Source organism: Thamnophis sirtalis, unplaced genomic scaffold, assembly GCF_051295495.1.
Source record: "Thamnophis sirtalis isolate CommonGarterSnake01/CBP01778 unplaced genomic scaffold, rThaSir2_p1.2 scaffold_4, whole genome shotgun sequence".
In the NCBI taxonomy this organism is placed as follows: Eukaryota; Metazoa; Chordata; class Lepidosauria; order Squamata; family Natricidae; genus Thamnophis; species Thamnophis sirtalis.
This window is the reverse complement of record NW_028261384.1, coordinates 39,946,200-39,958,729: the sequence shown is the minus strand read 5'-3', so window position 1 is coordinate 39,958,729 and position 12,530 is coordinate 39,946,200. Positions and strand designations below refer to the sequence as shown.

General features: G+C 37.8%; 1 protein-coding gene across 4 annotated transcripts in view; it reads left to right on the top strand.

Moving 5' to 3' along the window:
- The first annotated feature begins 210 nt into the window (after positions 1 to 210).
- HYCC1 (hyccin PI4KA lipid kinase complex subunit 1) overlaps positions 211 to 12,530 on the top strand; it is a 40,711-nt gene continuing 28,391 nt past the window's right edge. For 3 of the 4 annotated variants that reach the window (XM_014055053.2, XM_087712779.1, XM_087712782.1), the window contains exon 1: positions 211 to 407. The gene's annotated coding sequence lies outside the window, so the exon portion shown is untranslated. Of the gene's footprint in view, positions 408 to 5,936; positions 6,454 to 12,530 lie in introns of those variants that run through there. The other variant, XM_087712780.1, reaches the window with a different exon arrangement.

The window sequence follows — 12,530 nt, the reverse complement described above, 5'->3', positions numbered from 1 at the left end:
ACAATGCAACTCTCTTCACGAAGCGGCGGGATCTACCCACTTTGGGAAACCACACAAAAAAAAGAGAGAGAAAGAAAAAAAGGCGGGCCTCCCTGGAGTTCCCACCTCTCTAACTAATTTCTATTGGTGTCGTAACGGGTTGCGGTATTGCTATTGGCTCTCTTTAATGGCCACTCAAATAGCGGCTCTGCTGGGCGGGGCAGGCATCTGTCGTGCCCCGAGTCTCTCCGTCCATCAGCTCTTCTGTCCTTCTCACACTTTTGTCGGGAGCTGTAAAAGCAAGTCGCGCCGAGATCGGCGACGCCAAAGGGGAGAAGCAGCGGGCCTGGAGAGGCGCCGTCTTGACCCAGAGTGAGACAGAGGAACAGGCGTGCGCTCTGAAGGAACTTTTTTTTCCTGATAAAAGGGTAAAAAAAAGGGGGGGGGACGTCTTTCTTTGTGTGAGCGCTCGTGTGTGTGTGTGTGTGTTGGGTTTTGGGATGGTTGGCTGGAACAGGCTCTGGAATAGCGGTTTTGTCAGCGGCGGGAGTGGGGAGGAACGTCAGCGTGTTTCTTTTCTCCTCACGGCGAGGTCGCAGCTTTGAACCCTCGTCCCCACTCGGAGAATTAGCTCTTTTCGCCGCGTCCCCTCTCCTCTCCCCGCCTTTGTGCTTCCTTCCCCCTCTGAGGAGAGAGGCGGGAGGCGGCGAGGAGCCAAGAAGCGGGGTTCAGGGCGTGCCGGTTACTGTCCTCCAGCCCCGATCTGGAGAGGTGACAAGTTGTGGTGACGACGGAAGGCGGCCAAGCGAGTGACTGGCGTGGCTCGAGCCCCACGCGCCAAAGTGGGACTCGGTTGTGGGCTGTGAGGGAAGGCGGCGAGGGAAGCGAATTGCTAACAGGCGGAGGGGAAAAAAAGGTCCCTGGTGCGAGGCTCGACTCTCGGCTCGTCCACGTCTAAAGGGTCAGGTCGGGATACTTGAAGCTTTTTAGATCCTCCCGCTCAGGCCTCCGAATCTGGGGCGGTCCCATTCCGTTGGTGAGGGAACTCCGGGAACTTAAGTTGGGCCGAGTTCTGAGTCAAACCGGGCGGCGTCGGGAGGTATCAGGTCCCTGTGCAAGTCTATGGTCGCTGCTGCTTTTGCCTGTGCCCGGCGAGTTTCTCTCCGGCTTAGCCAATTGCAGCAAGAATTAAAAGGGGGAGAGAGGGAAGGAGATGATTCTCTGATCCTTCATTATGGAGCGTTTTAAAACTTCCACCATAACTCAAACAACACCTCTCCCCTTGCTAATTTTTAAGAGTGGGTTGACAAAATGATCAAAGGAGCATGAAATCAAAACAGAGCTTTCTAGATTTCGTTTTTTATGTGTGGGCATAATGCACTGTATGATTTGCAGTCCCTCTCCAGGCATTTAACCCTAGTTACTGTTTTAATTTTATATATCCTTTGCTATATATAAACAATTAACAAGCAGTCTTAACATTTCTATAATTTTTATATGGGACCTACATTGAACGCTCACAGAAATCACAGACTACATGCATGCTCCATCAGTCTGCAATGAACTATTTCAAATGATTGAAAGATTTTTGTGCAAGTGGATTGGATATATAGATAGTCCTTGACTTATGGTCACAATTGAGCCCAAGATTTCTGTTAAGTGAGACATTTGTTAAGTGAGTTTTGTCCTATTTTATGACCTTTGTTGCCACAGATGTTAAGTGAATCATTGCAGTTGATAATTTAGTACCATAGTTGTTAAATGAATCTGTCTTCCCATTTTGCTTGTAAAAGGTTGCAAAAGGCGATCACATGACCTTGGAACACTATAACAGTCATAAGTATGAAATGATTGCCAAGCATCTGAATTTTGATCTCTTGATCATAAGGATGCTACAAAGATTGTAAGTGTGAAAAGTAGTTATAAGTCACTTTTTTTAGAGCTACGATACTTTTGAACAGCCACTAAAACTGTTGTAAATTGAGGACTAATTGTACCAAATCTCATTAACTGACATGATTTTTGCAGGGGATCAGGGCTTATAGAGCAATGAGACTAATTATACACCACATCACTACTGATATGTTGCACTGTGATTTTCCAGACCAGTCAACCATTCTAGTATCATTCCAATATTAAACAGATCTGCATGTTTCTACTTCTCACTTGAGCCAAAATTAAAGAGGCGCTGCCTCCTGCTGAAAGATATAAACAGCCCATAGAGTTTTAAACATCAAAACACTCAATGGAAATAGACTTATGTTAGCTGTGGAGATACAATTTTATGTTTAAGATAAGTTCCATCTTTTTAAAGATGTTGTTTTAAAAAAGTAACTATTATGTCATCATGCAAGACCTAATGAATAAGAATAAGAGTACTTCTAACTATTATTGTGCTGACAGATTGCATTGGAAGCAGTTAAGGGAAAACTGGGAAGAATGAACACAACAGCGAGATGGTATGGGAGAAAAAATGATTGTGTTATGTAACTATATGTTGTTGATAACCTTGAGTTACACCCTTGCTTGCTCCTTTTTACTATTGCTCTGATATTGGTTCCATGTGGAAATATGAGGTTCTGAGGTGTAAGTTACTTTTTGATTTCACATGATGTTAGAAAGAAGCCATATAAAATTAAATCATGTATCACACCCATCTGCACAAAACTATCATGATTTTGGCTTTTTTGATGCTGCTAAAATTGGTTTGTTTATGATTGTAATGATTTATTTCTTCCAGATAGATATGTTCTGTGATTTAATGTTGGTTCCATTTGGGATCTAAGGAAAAATAATCTGACTCCATAAATTCTGTAGATCCAAATTTTTGAGCAATACCCAAAAATAGTCCAATTAGTAATTGTGGTTGTTTCATTGAATGCAGATAGGCATGAGAGTGATTTTATATGCAACCTATGTAAAATTTGTGTAGACTCTTGTTTTAGATTTCAATCTGGGTCAATCATTGGGACCAGAGGTTTAGTCTTCCAAGCTTTCGGAGTTGTGCTGGAGCCCATCTTCAGGGATGTTCTCGCTAATGGAACGTTAGATTGGAAGCTTGGAAGACTAAACTTTTCGTCCTAGTGACTGACCCAGATTGGATCCTGCAACATTATCCTGGGATGTGTAGAATTGTGCTCTCGCTTTAGATCACAATTTTATACCATGATGAAAATCTGTAGAAATAGATGGTTGGTGAATTAATTATTTTCTCATAATTATGGATCCTAAGTTATGTAAAAATTGAATTTTAGCCTGATCTTGCAACTGGTTCTAGACAGAAGAAAAGTAGTTACAGCCCAAAGAATTTACTTCATAAAATGCTTGAAGAAGGAAAAATATGGATTTGGATAGCTAGTTGGTTTCAACGTCCTATCCATCATTGAATCAGCGCATTCAGAATATGATGTTTGATGAGGGTTTTGTCAAAGGCACTTAGATTCCTATAGATATATTTTTATAGGCAAAGAAAATTAATTTTCTTCAAGGGAATCTGTGTTCACAAATTAATTTATATGCAACTAGATCTTCTGTCAGAAGAAATATGACTGGAAATGCCAACAAAGGGTTTATCTTTCAGATTATTCATTATTAATAAAGTGAGTAATTGTAAACGTTTGTTATGAAAATAGTTTCTACAGTGATAATGCTAGCATTTAGTTTCTGAAAGATACAAATTAGTCAGTTTATTCTTATTCTTGTCATTAAAAAGTATTTTGGCATGACTGTTCTTGCTGCTTTTACTTGATCATAATGCAATTATGAGTTTTGATCTTTTTGATCTATTTTTCTATGAATCACTACCACAAATTTGAAAAATCTATATCAAGAAGATATTTCTAAAATCATTTTTCCATTATTAAATGCAAAATACAAATTGCCTTTGCTACTTTTCTGTTTATTTCTTTATATGTGTAGTAAAGGTTGTCATTTCAAATTTTTAGATTTGATAGGTAAGCTACATTATATTCCACACATGTAGTTTTATGATTTAAAGATAGCAAATTTCTTAAAGGAATTTACACTATGCATAATAGTTAAACATATATTCTGAATTATAGTCTTTAATTGTTAACTCTTTTGTGCTACAAGGTTTTTTCCCCCTAAATCAAAAGGGTGTGGAGTAAAATTAATATGAATCAACCGGATAGAAACTCATATTTTATGACTCATTAAAAACCTTTGTGACAAATAACACAGTTTAATAGATGCTTATCTTGGCATCAGAGTATGTTTTCATTTGACGTGTGTGTGTGTGTGTGTGTGTGTGTGTATTTAGATAACGCCCGGTATGCCCAAATATGGGAGGAAGATCACTACTTCCATTCTCTGTCCTTCGGCTCGTCACAAGTGACCATCCAGACAGAAACCCAATATTTTTACTGTTGCCTTTTTGTTACATTTGTTGTATTTGTGCTGATAAATAAATAAAGGGAGACTAGTATAGATCTATTTCAAGCTATTTAGTTCTCATCAGCTAGCCATACTCTTACTGGGAATCGAACCTGTGCTGTATTGCATCTTAGGCAGATGTGTTAACCACTAAGCCACAGAGTTCGACTCCTTATCAGCCAAGCCAGGGGGGGTTGTAACTCTAAATAGATACCTTTCACCCATATATATATGGAAATAGAATTTATAATAGCATTTAGAGTTCACTATAATGCTGATTTTCTGCTGAGTAACTGTGTGCCATGGTGATTTCTTTTGCACAAGGATTCTGACAATATTTTAAAGTCAGTAACAAAGTTATAATATTGTATTATTTTCAACTGATAACTAATCAAGCTGTTTTGGAGAAATTCTGCAAAAATTCCAGAATATGCACTTTCTATTCTACTTTTTAAAAATGTTTGAAAATTTATCCAAAATGCAAAATTAGAAATTTGATAATGCAGGTAGTTGGAATTGTATTACACTGACCCAACCATGTGACTTTGCTATTTGTTTATTTCTATGGCCAGTATATTATAATTAATTATGTTTATATACCAACTTCTTCCACCAGTTACTGGCGATATACACATTCTTTCTTTCACATCCTCCCCCCTCTTCCCCAGTTTTGAGCTGGTTATTCCAAATGTATTCCATTAACTTTGTAACGAAATCCGGATTTGAATGCTTTCCTTCTAAATACTAATCTTGTACTTCAGTGGTTGATGTTTTATCATCAAGCTGTTTTTTCTATACTAGGGGCAGAATCAATCAATAATACTTGAGAATCTATGAGGTGGATCATATGAATCATCATAGGAAATAGCAGTTTCCAAATTGACTTAATTTCTGTGTTAAATATAGAAATGGAATCATAGGGCTGGAAGGGACCTCCAGAAATGGAGCACCCACAACTTTGGGAGGCAAGCTGTTGTATTGACTAATTGTTCTCACTATTAAGAAATTTCTCCTTAGTTCCAGGTTGGATCTCTCTCTGATGAGCTTCCACCCATTGCTTCTTATCCTGACCTCAGATGCTTTAGAGAACAATCAACTTCTTCTCTGTGACATCCTTTCAGTTATTGGGAAACGACTATCATGTCACTCTAAGCTTTCTTTTCTTTAGGCTAATCGTGACTAGTTCCCTTAGCTGTTTCTCATATGAAAACTTTTTAATTTTTAGGAGGTGAGGAACTAATATATCAATTAATTCTGTGATTCTTTCTGTCATCAGCTAGCACAACAGATATGCCAGCATAAAATTACTATCAGAAAATTCAAAGCATAGAAATAACTAAAGAAACATGAGACAATCGAGCAACAGTTACAGATGTACCCACAACATCCTTAGAAAGATTTCTGCCACCCACCAATCACATAACTGTGTGACATAGGTGTGAAACATCTCACAATGCTACTAATCCAATCAGTGTATCTTATTTTGGTTTTCTATTAGCCTCAAGTTTAGGATGTAACACAATACAATTGAATTTTAGGAAGACCTTCATAATAATAAGAGCAGTAAATACCAGTACTGTTTGCCAAGAATATGTATTCTCATCAGGGTCATCCATGGTGTGAAACTTAATCCTAGTTGTTCAGTAAAGCAAGTAGTATATCAGGCAACAGTGATACAGAAGGATGTGGAAAAGGATTATCACTGTAGAGACAAAAGCAAAGGCATGTTCTCATACTACGTGAGAAAAAGCAGTGGTAAACCATTCTTGAATTTACTAAGAAAATCATAGGGAAAGATAAGATGAAGTGATTGATAATACTGTGAATAACACTCACCAAGCTATTGTAAAAGAACTGAAGATCTTTTGGAGTATTAACTGGTATTTTCCACAAGGAAAGAACTCAAGAAGACCTCTAATGATAAATATCTCAATGAATCACACCGAGCAGGATTTTACAGTTTCCACATGGAATCAGGAATAGAAGAAAATGAAAAATAGCACAGTTTACAATTGTTTTTCCAATGAAAAATTTATAGCAACTCAAGAAGAGTCAACAAATCAAGAATTGGTAACAACTGAAGTATGTAAATCTAGTAAAATAAATAAACACATAATCCAATCAGTAACTATGGAAGAAAGTTTAAACATCATCTCAGGTCTACTTGAGGTCTAAGGTCTAACTTTCCAGATTCAACTCTTTCTTCTGGGTTGTGGCAGAGTGACAACATTTTAGAATAGCCATTCCAAATAGCCTTGGATTCCAGGCTGCTCTTGGAATACAGATGCGCTTCATTAATTTGTACAGAACACAAGCAGAAAAGAAGTAAGCAGGCACAAATTCTTGGTTGTTGTATCACAGATTTTTATCTATTGTTTTTCAGTCCTTTAGGAAATGATAGTATCCCAGCCATCTTTGTTGGGAGAAATTGTGTAAGATTAGTTTTATCTGACTTATGAACTACCAAAACACAAAAATAGTTGTTTGCCCCAGAAAAGCAAATGTTTTGATCATATTTATTGGACAAATAGCATATAATTGCTGCCATTCTGTACTTTTCTTTCATACTAAGTTTGTAGATCAAAACTTGAATTAGAAAGAGTTTAGTTAACTTTTCTCAGAGCATGCACCAGAGATGAAGAGTGCACTTTCTTTAGAACTGATCAATTTAGCAAATCATCTGATAATGTTAATCCCTGTCTGTTATTTTCTTGGTTATGCTGGTCTTATTTGCGTGGAAGCGCCAGAAGCTTAAAGCACAGGTAAAGAGGGTGGGCGGGTGCCCCCCCCCCCCAGAGCACCGTACCAGGACGTACTGCCTGGAACCCACCACTGGGCTGGGGAATTCAGAGAATTAAATTTGTTTTTAACATATGGCATTATCTGGAGGAAAATAGAAACAATAGATTCAAGGCTGAAAAAACCCTGGACTAATTGAATTCTGTAACCATGTAGTGATCAGGAGTAATCCAGACTTGATGGCTTTTCTGTAAATCCTTGTAATGCTGTTTCCTTCTCTGAGGGAGAAAATGATTGGCTCTTTCTGGATTTAAAATATTTTTTTTTGAATTGGTTTGGTGATATCCATAATAAAACAGGGCAGCAAAGAAAAACAATCCATCTGTCTTATGAAGGAGAATATACATCACACCAAAAACCAAGACATCATTACTCAACATTGAAAAATAACAGTGGCAAAAGACATAGATATCAGCAAAAGAGACTGCATTTTTTTTCTGCTATATATTCTAAAATACATAAAGTGACACAAAATTGACCATACAATTTTTTCTTACTAAATCAGTTATTTAAGAAAGTTTCATAAAAAATACTTTGTCCTCTTCTGAAATGTATGTTAGAATTTGTGAGATTAGTTTATTTTATGAAATAATTGATTTATTTATCATGCCCAGGTATAGAATAGTATGTAGCATGAAATAATGTCCACTGGTATGAAATATGAAATTGCATAGTTTGGAATTGGAACAGATTTTCTGAATTATTCTGCAGGGTTGCTAAATTAAAGAAATATGTAAAAAAAAAACAAATTGACATCCTAGGATCATTGTCCTATGTGAAAGCATTGTCAATCAATCAATCAATCAGAATAAAGCTAGAAGGGACCTTGGAGGTCTTCTAGTCCAATCCCCTACTTAAGCAGAAGATCCTACACCAGCGATGGCAAACCTTTTTTAGCTTGTGTGCCATAAGGGGGGAAGCACAGGGGGGTCGTCCACAGGCGTGCCGCACCCATAATGCAACTTGCAACCCCCCCAGTGTGCATGCGTGCATGAGAGGCGCTCCCCCCATTTTTTGCATGCTTTTTTTGCCCTCCCCAGGCTCCAGAGGTTTTATAGGAGCCTGGGGAGGGCGAAAACAGCCTCTCCCACCCTATTGGAGGCCCTCCAGAGGCTTCAGGGACCTTCAGGAGGCTTCCCTGAAGCCTCCGGAGGGCAAAAAATGACCCTACAAGCAAACCAGAAGTGACTTATGGTTTGCTCATAGGATTGATTTAAGCCCTCCGGAGACTTCAGGGATCTTCAGGAGGCTTCCCTGAAGCCTCTGGAGGGCAAAAAATGACCTTTGAGCAAACCGGAAGTGACTTCTGGTTTGTTTGTAGGCCCGTTTTTAGTTTTCTGGAGGCTTCAGGGATTTTCAGGAGGCTTCCCTGAAGCCTCTGGAGGGCTTAAACCGATCTTACGAGCAAACCAGAAGTCCATTCCCAAACTTCCGGTTTGCCCATAGGGCTGTTTTTTTGCTCTCCGGAGGCTTTAGGGAAGGTTGCTTTTCTCCATATTAAATTTCTTGTTGTAGGATAGGGCCTGTTATTCAGATATGTGAAGAGCCTGGGCTTGTCTTCGGGGATGTTGGCTATACCTGCCAGCTAACTGTCATCTGCAAATTTGAGGAGTACCCCTTCTGTTCCCTCATCTGTCATTTATGAAGATATTGAAGAAGTACTGGGCTTAAGATAGAACATGGGGTACCTCACTGCTTACTTCTCTCCATGTAGCTGTAGTACCATTAAGGATTATTCATTAAATATGGTTTGTCAGGCAATTACAAATCCATCTAGTGGTGATTTTTCTAGTTGACCAAGAAGTAGGTTGTGGTTTACTTTGTTGAATGCCTTGCTGCAGTCTAAGTGTACTATGTCGCTGGTCTTCTAATTTAATCACTTAGATTGGTTTGGCATAACTGGCTACTATAAAGTTATAACTATTTGTTTCTAGATGTTCATAGATCTGTTGTTGTTGTTGTTATTATCATCACAACAACAGAATTGTATCACAGCAACCAGTTGTTTCGCCAGATTTGGCATTGATTACTAGTCGGGCCCCACCCAGGGGCCTAGGACGTCGTAACGTATGCGTGCAGATCCAAGCAGTGCGGCTTTTTGCATTTGACTGATGGTGATTTTGTCAATTTTTAACTGTTTTAAATGTAATTCCAGTGCTTTTGGAATAGCACCCAGTGTGCCAATTACCACTGGAATTACCACTGCTGGTTTGTGCCATAATCGTTGAATTTCGATTTTTAAGTCCTGGTATTTCACGATTTTTTTCATATTCCTTCTCGTTGACCCTGGTATCACCTGGTATTGCGATGTCTATGATTGTAACCTTATTTTTCTCAACTGTATTATGCGCCAATATTTTGTCCGTTTCTATGCGAAAATCCCACAAGATCTTGACTATCTGATTTTCGGTGACTTTTTCAGGCTGATGTTCCCACCAGTTTGTTGCTGTTTTAATATTATAATTTTTTTGTATTCTCCCCTGACAATAGTTTTTACATCTCAATGCTTGATGTTATCCAACTGCAGAATGCCTAAGTATTTGTAGGCTTCATTTTTGTTGCATTTAATTAGTTGGCCATTGGGCATTTCAATTTCCTCACATGTAGTGATTTTGCCCCTTTTTATGGATACAGTGGCGCATTTTTCCATGCCAAACTGCATTGAAATATCAGTAATAAATACTTGGACTATGTTTTTCGGTGATTGGATTTCTATTTCTGACTTTCCATAGAATTTCAAATCATCCATATATAATAAATGCGATTTTTTTTCAGCTTCTTTGGCTGTTTGATATCCTAATTTCATTTTTTTAAAGATTACTGATAGTGGGATCATCGCAATGATGAAGAGAAGAGGTGAAAGTGAATCACCCTAGTAAATTCCTCACTTGATATTAACCATTCCGTAGTTCTCATTCCCTACTGCCAACTCAGTTCTCCATTGTTTCATCGCCTTTTCAGTAAAGGATGTAATATTTTTGCTAATGCCAGTTGTTTTTAAGCATTTTATGATCCAACTATGTGGTAATGAGTCAAATGACTTTTTGTAAATAATCCAGACCATATTCACGTTCGTTTTTTTGTTCTTACAATTTTCTAATATCATTTTATCAATTAGCTGATCTTTTGTGCCCCTGCTTCTTCTTTTGTTGCCTTTTTGTTCTACTGGCAAGATGTTTGTTTCCAAATAATCCATCATGTTATCTGCAATAATGCCTGTGAGTAATTTGAAGGTTGTTGGCAAGCATGTTATTGGTCTGTAGTTTTCAGGTGTTGTTCCTTTAGTTGCATCTTTCTGAATCAAGTATGTTTTTCCAGTTGTCAACCATTCATCAATTTGGCCCTTTTGTAAAATTTCATTCAGTTGCCTGGCCAATATTGCATGTAAACTGGTTAAATATTTGAGCCAGAAACCATGTAATTGGTCCTTTCCAGGTGATGTCCAATTCTTTACATTTTTTACTCGATTTTTGACCATCTCAGTTGTTATTTCTAATACTTTCATTTGTTTGTTGCCAATGCTTTTCTCAAAGTCATGTATCCACTTTGCTTCCTTATTGTAGTCCTTTGCATTTTCCCATAATTCTTTCCAGAATTCAACTGTGGCCGGCTTTTTTAGTTTTTCACTTTTGGTGTCACCATTCACATTAAGACTTTGATAAAAACGCCTTTGGTCTGATCAAAATTGCTGATTTTGTTTATATTGGATGATTCGTGCCTCATATCTTTCAGTTTTTCTAGCTGTTGCTGTTATACAATCTCTACAGCTTCATTGATGTTTCTTGTATCCAGTCTATATCTTCTGATTTTGCTGTTTTTAATCCATTTCTCATGCATTCTTTAAGTTACTAGCATCTGCCCTTAATTTTTTGACTTTTTGTTCTAATCGGATTTTCCACTTTGGTTTTGATGCTTTTTCTGTTGTGTGACTAGGTACTTTGATTTTAATGCCTAGTTCATTAGTGACTATTACAGCTGCACTGTACATTAATTGGTTCGTTTCCAAGATGGATCCCGATTCACTGCATTAACCATTTTCATGATATGGGCCAAAATTTTCTTAGGCACAGTTTTTAGTGATGGTAAATGTTGCCTTTCCTCATTAAGGAGAAAATGCTCCATGATCTTATCCTTCAATTCTTTTTGTTTTTGAGTTAGTTCATCAGTTGGTTCAGTGATAACTGGTTCTAGTGGTAGTGTTGTTATTTCCTTCCCAACAGCTTCTTCTGGGAGTTCTACTGCAATGTCTTTAGTTGTGTCTTGAGTATCAGTTATTTCCGCTTGTGATGTTGTTTTTTTGGTTTTGCAATTTGCCTGAATTTCCTCAAGTTCAACTTCATTAAACACTTTATTCCATATAATAAATCGCCTTTGATCTGCTAGTCATTGTTCACTAACATTTGAATCTGGATATTGTTGTTTCCATAATTCACACATTCGCTTTAAATAACCTCTTTTTTCTGGCTCTGAGTTGTAGTAACAGGCCATTATGGCACGGTTTTCATCTGCACTATATTTTTGTTGTTTTGTTGGCTAGTCCACTTGTAGCCCATTTGTCGACGGATGTCCATGGACCTCAACATCCGCCGCGGCCCTTGTTAACCTGTGCGACGACCGATGCGGTATAGAATTTTTATTCGTTTCTTTCACCATATTATATGGGTTGGCGGGTTTTCTTTATGGGGCCAGGTTGCCAACCTGACCCCAACCCTCCTCCTTTCTCATCCGGGCTTGGGACCGGCAACGGCGGAGTTAATATTGATAATGATAATGAGTCGTTGTCATCATCATCATCATCATCATCATCATCATCATCATCATCATCATCCATGTTCCCAGGTATTGATGTTAGGCTGATTGGTCTGTTTTTCTCCTTTTTTGAAGATGAGAACCACATCAGGTTTTTTCCAATCCTCTGGTAGTTCTCCAGTGCTCCAAGATTTTTTTAAAAAAATATGATACAATGGTTCTGAGATAACGTCTGTCAGCTCCTTCTGAAAACTGGGATATAATCTATCAGGTCCCAGAGATTTATATTTATCAAGATCAGATGGATGTTCTCTTACACTTAACTTAAAATTTAAACCTTAAACCTTAAGCTTTGCTTTTAGTTCTTATTTGGGTAATTCATAAAATAAACTGTATATAGTCTTATGATAATATTTTTTTCTTGCTTGTTAACTTGTGCCTTTGCTTCAAGAAAGAGACTAGTGAATACTCAATAATATTCTAAAGAAATACTCAGGAAGTTTAAATTGTTTCAATTTCCATCAAATAGTTACTTAATAGAAAAGACATTCTAAAGACTACACTATTAAATGTTCTTAAATGAGTCACTTGTTCTTTGTAGTTATAAATAC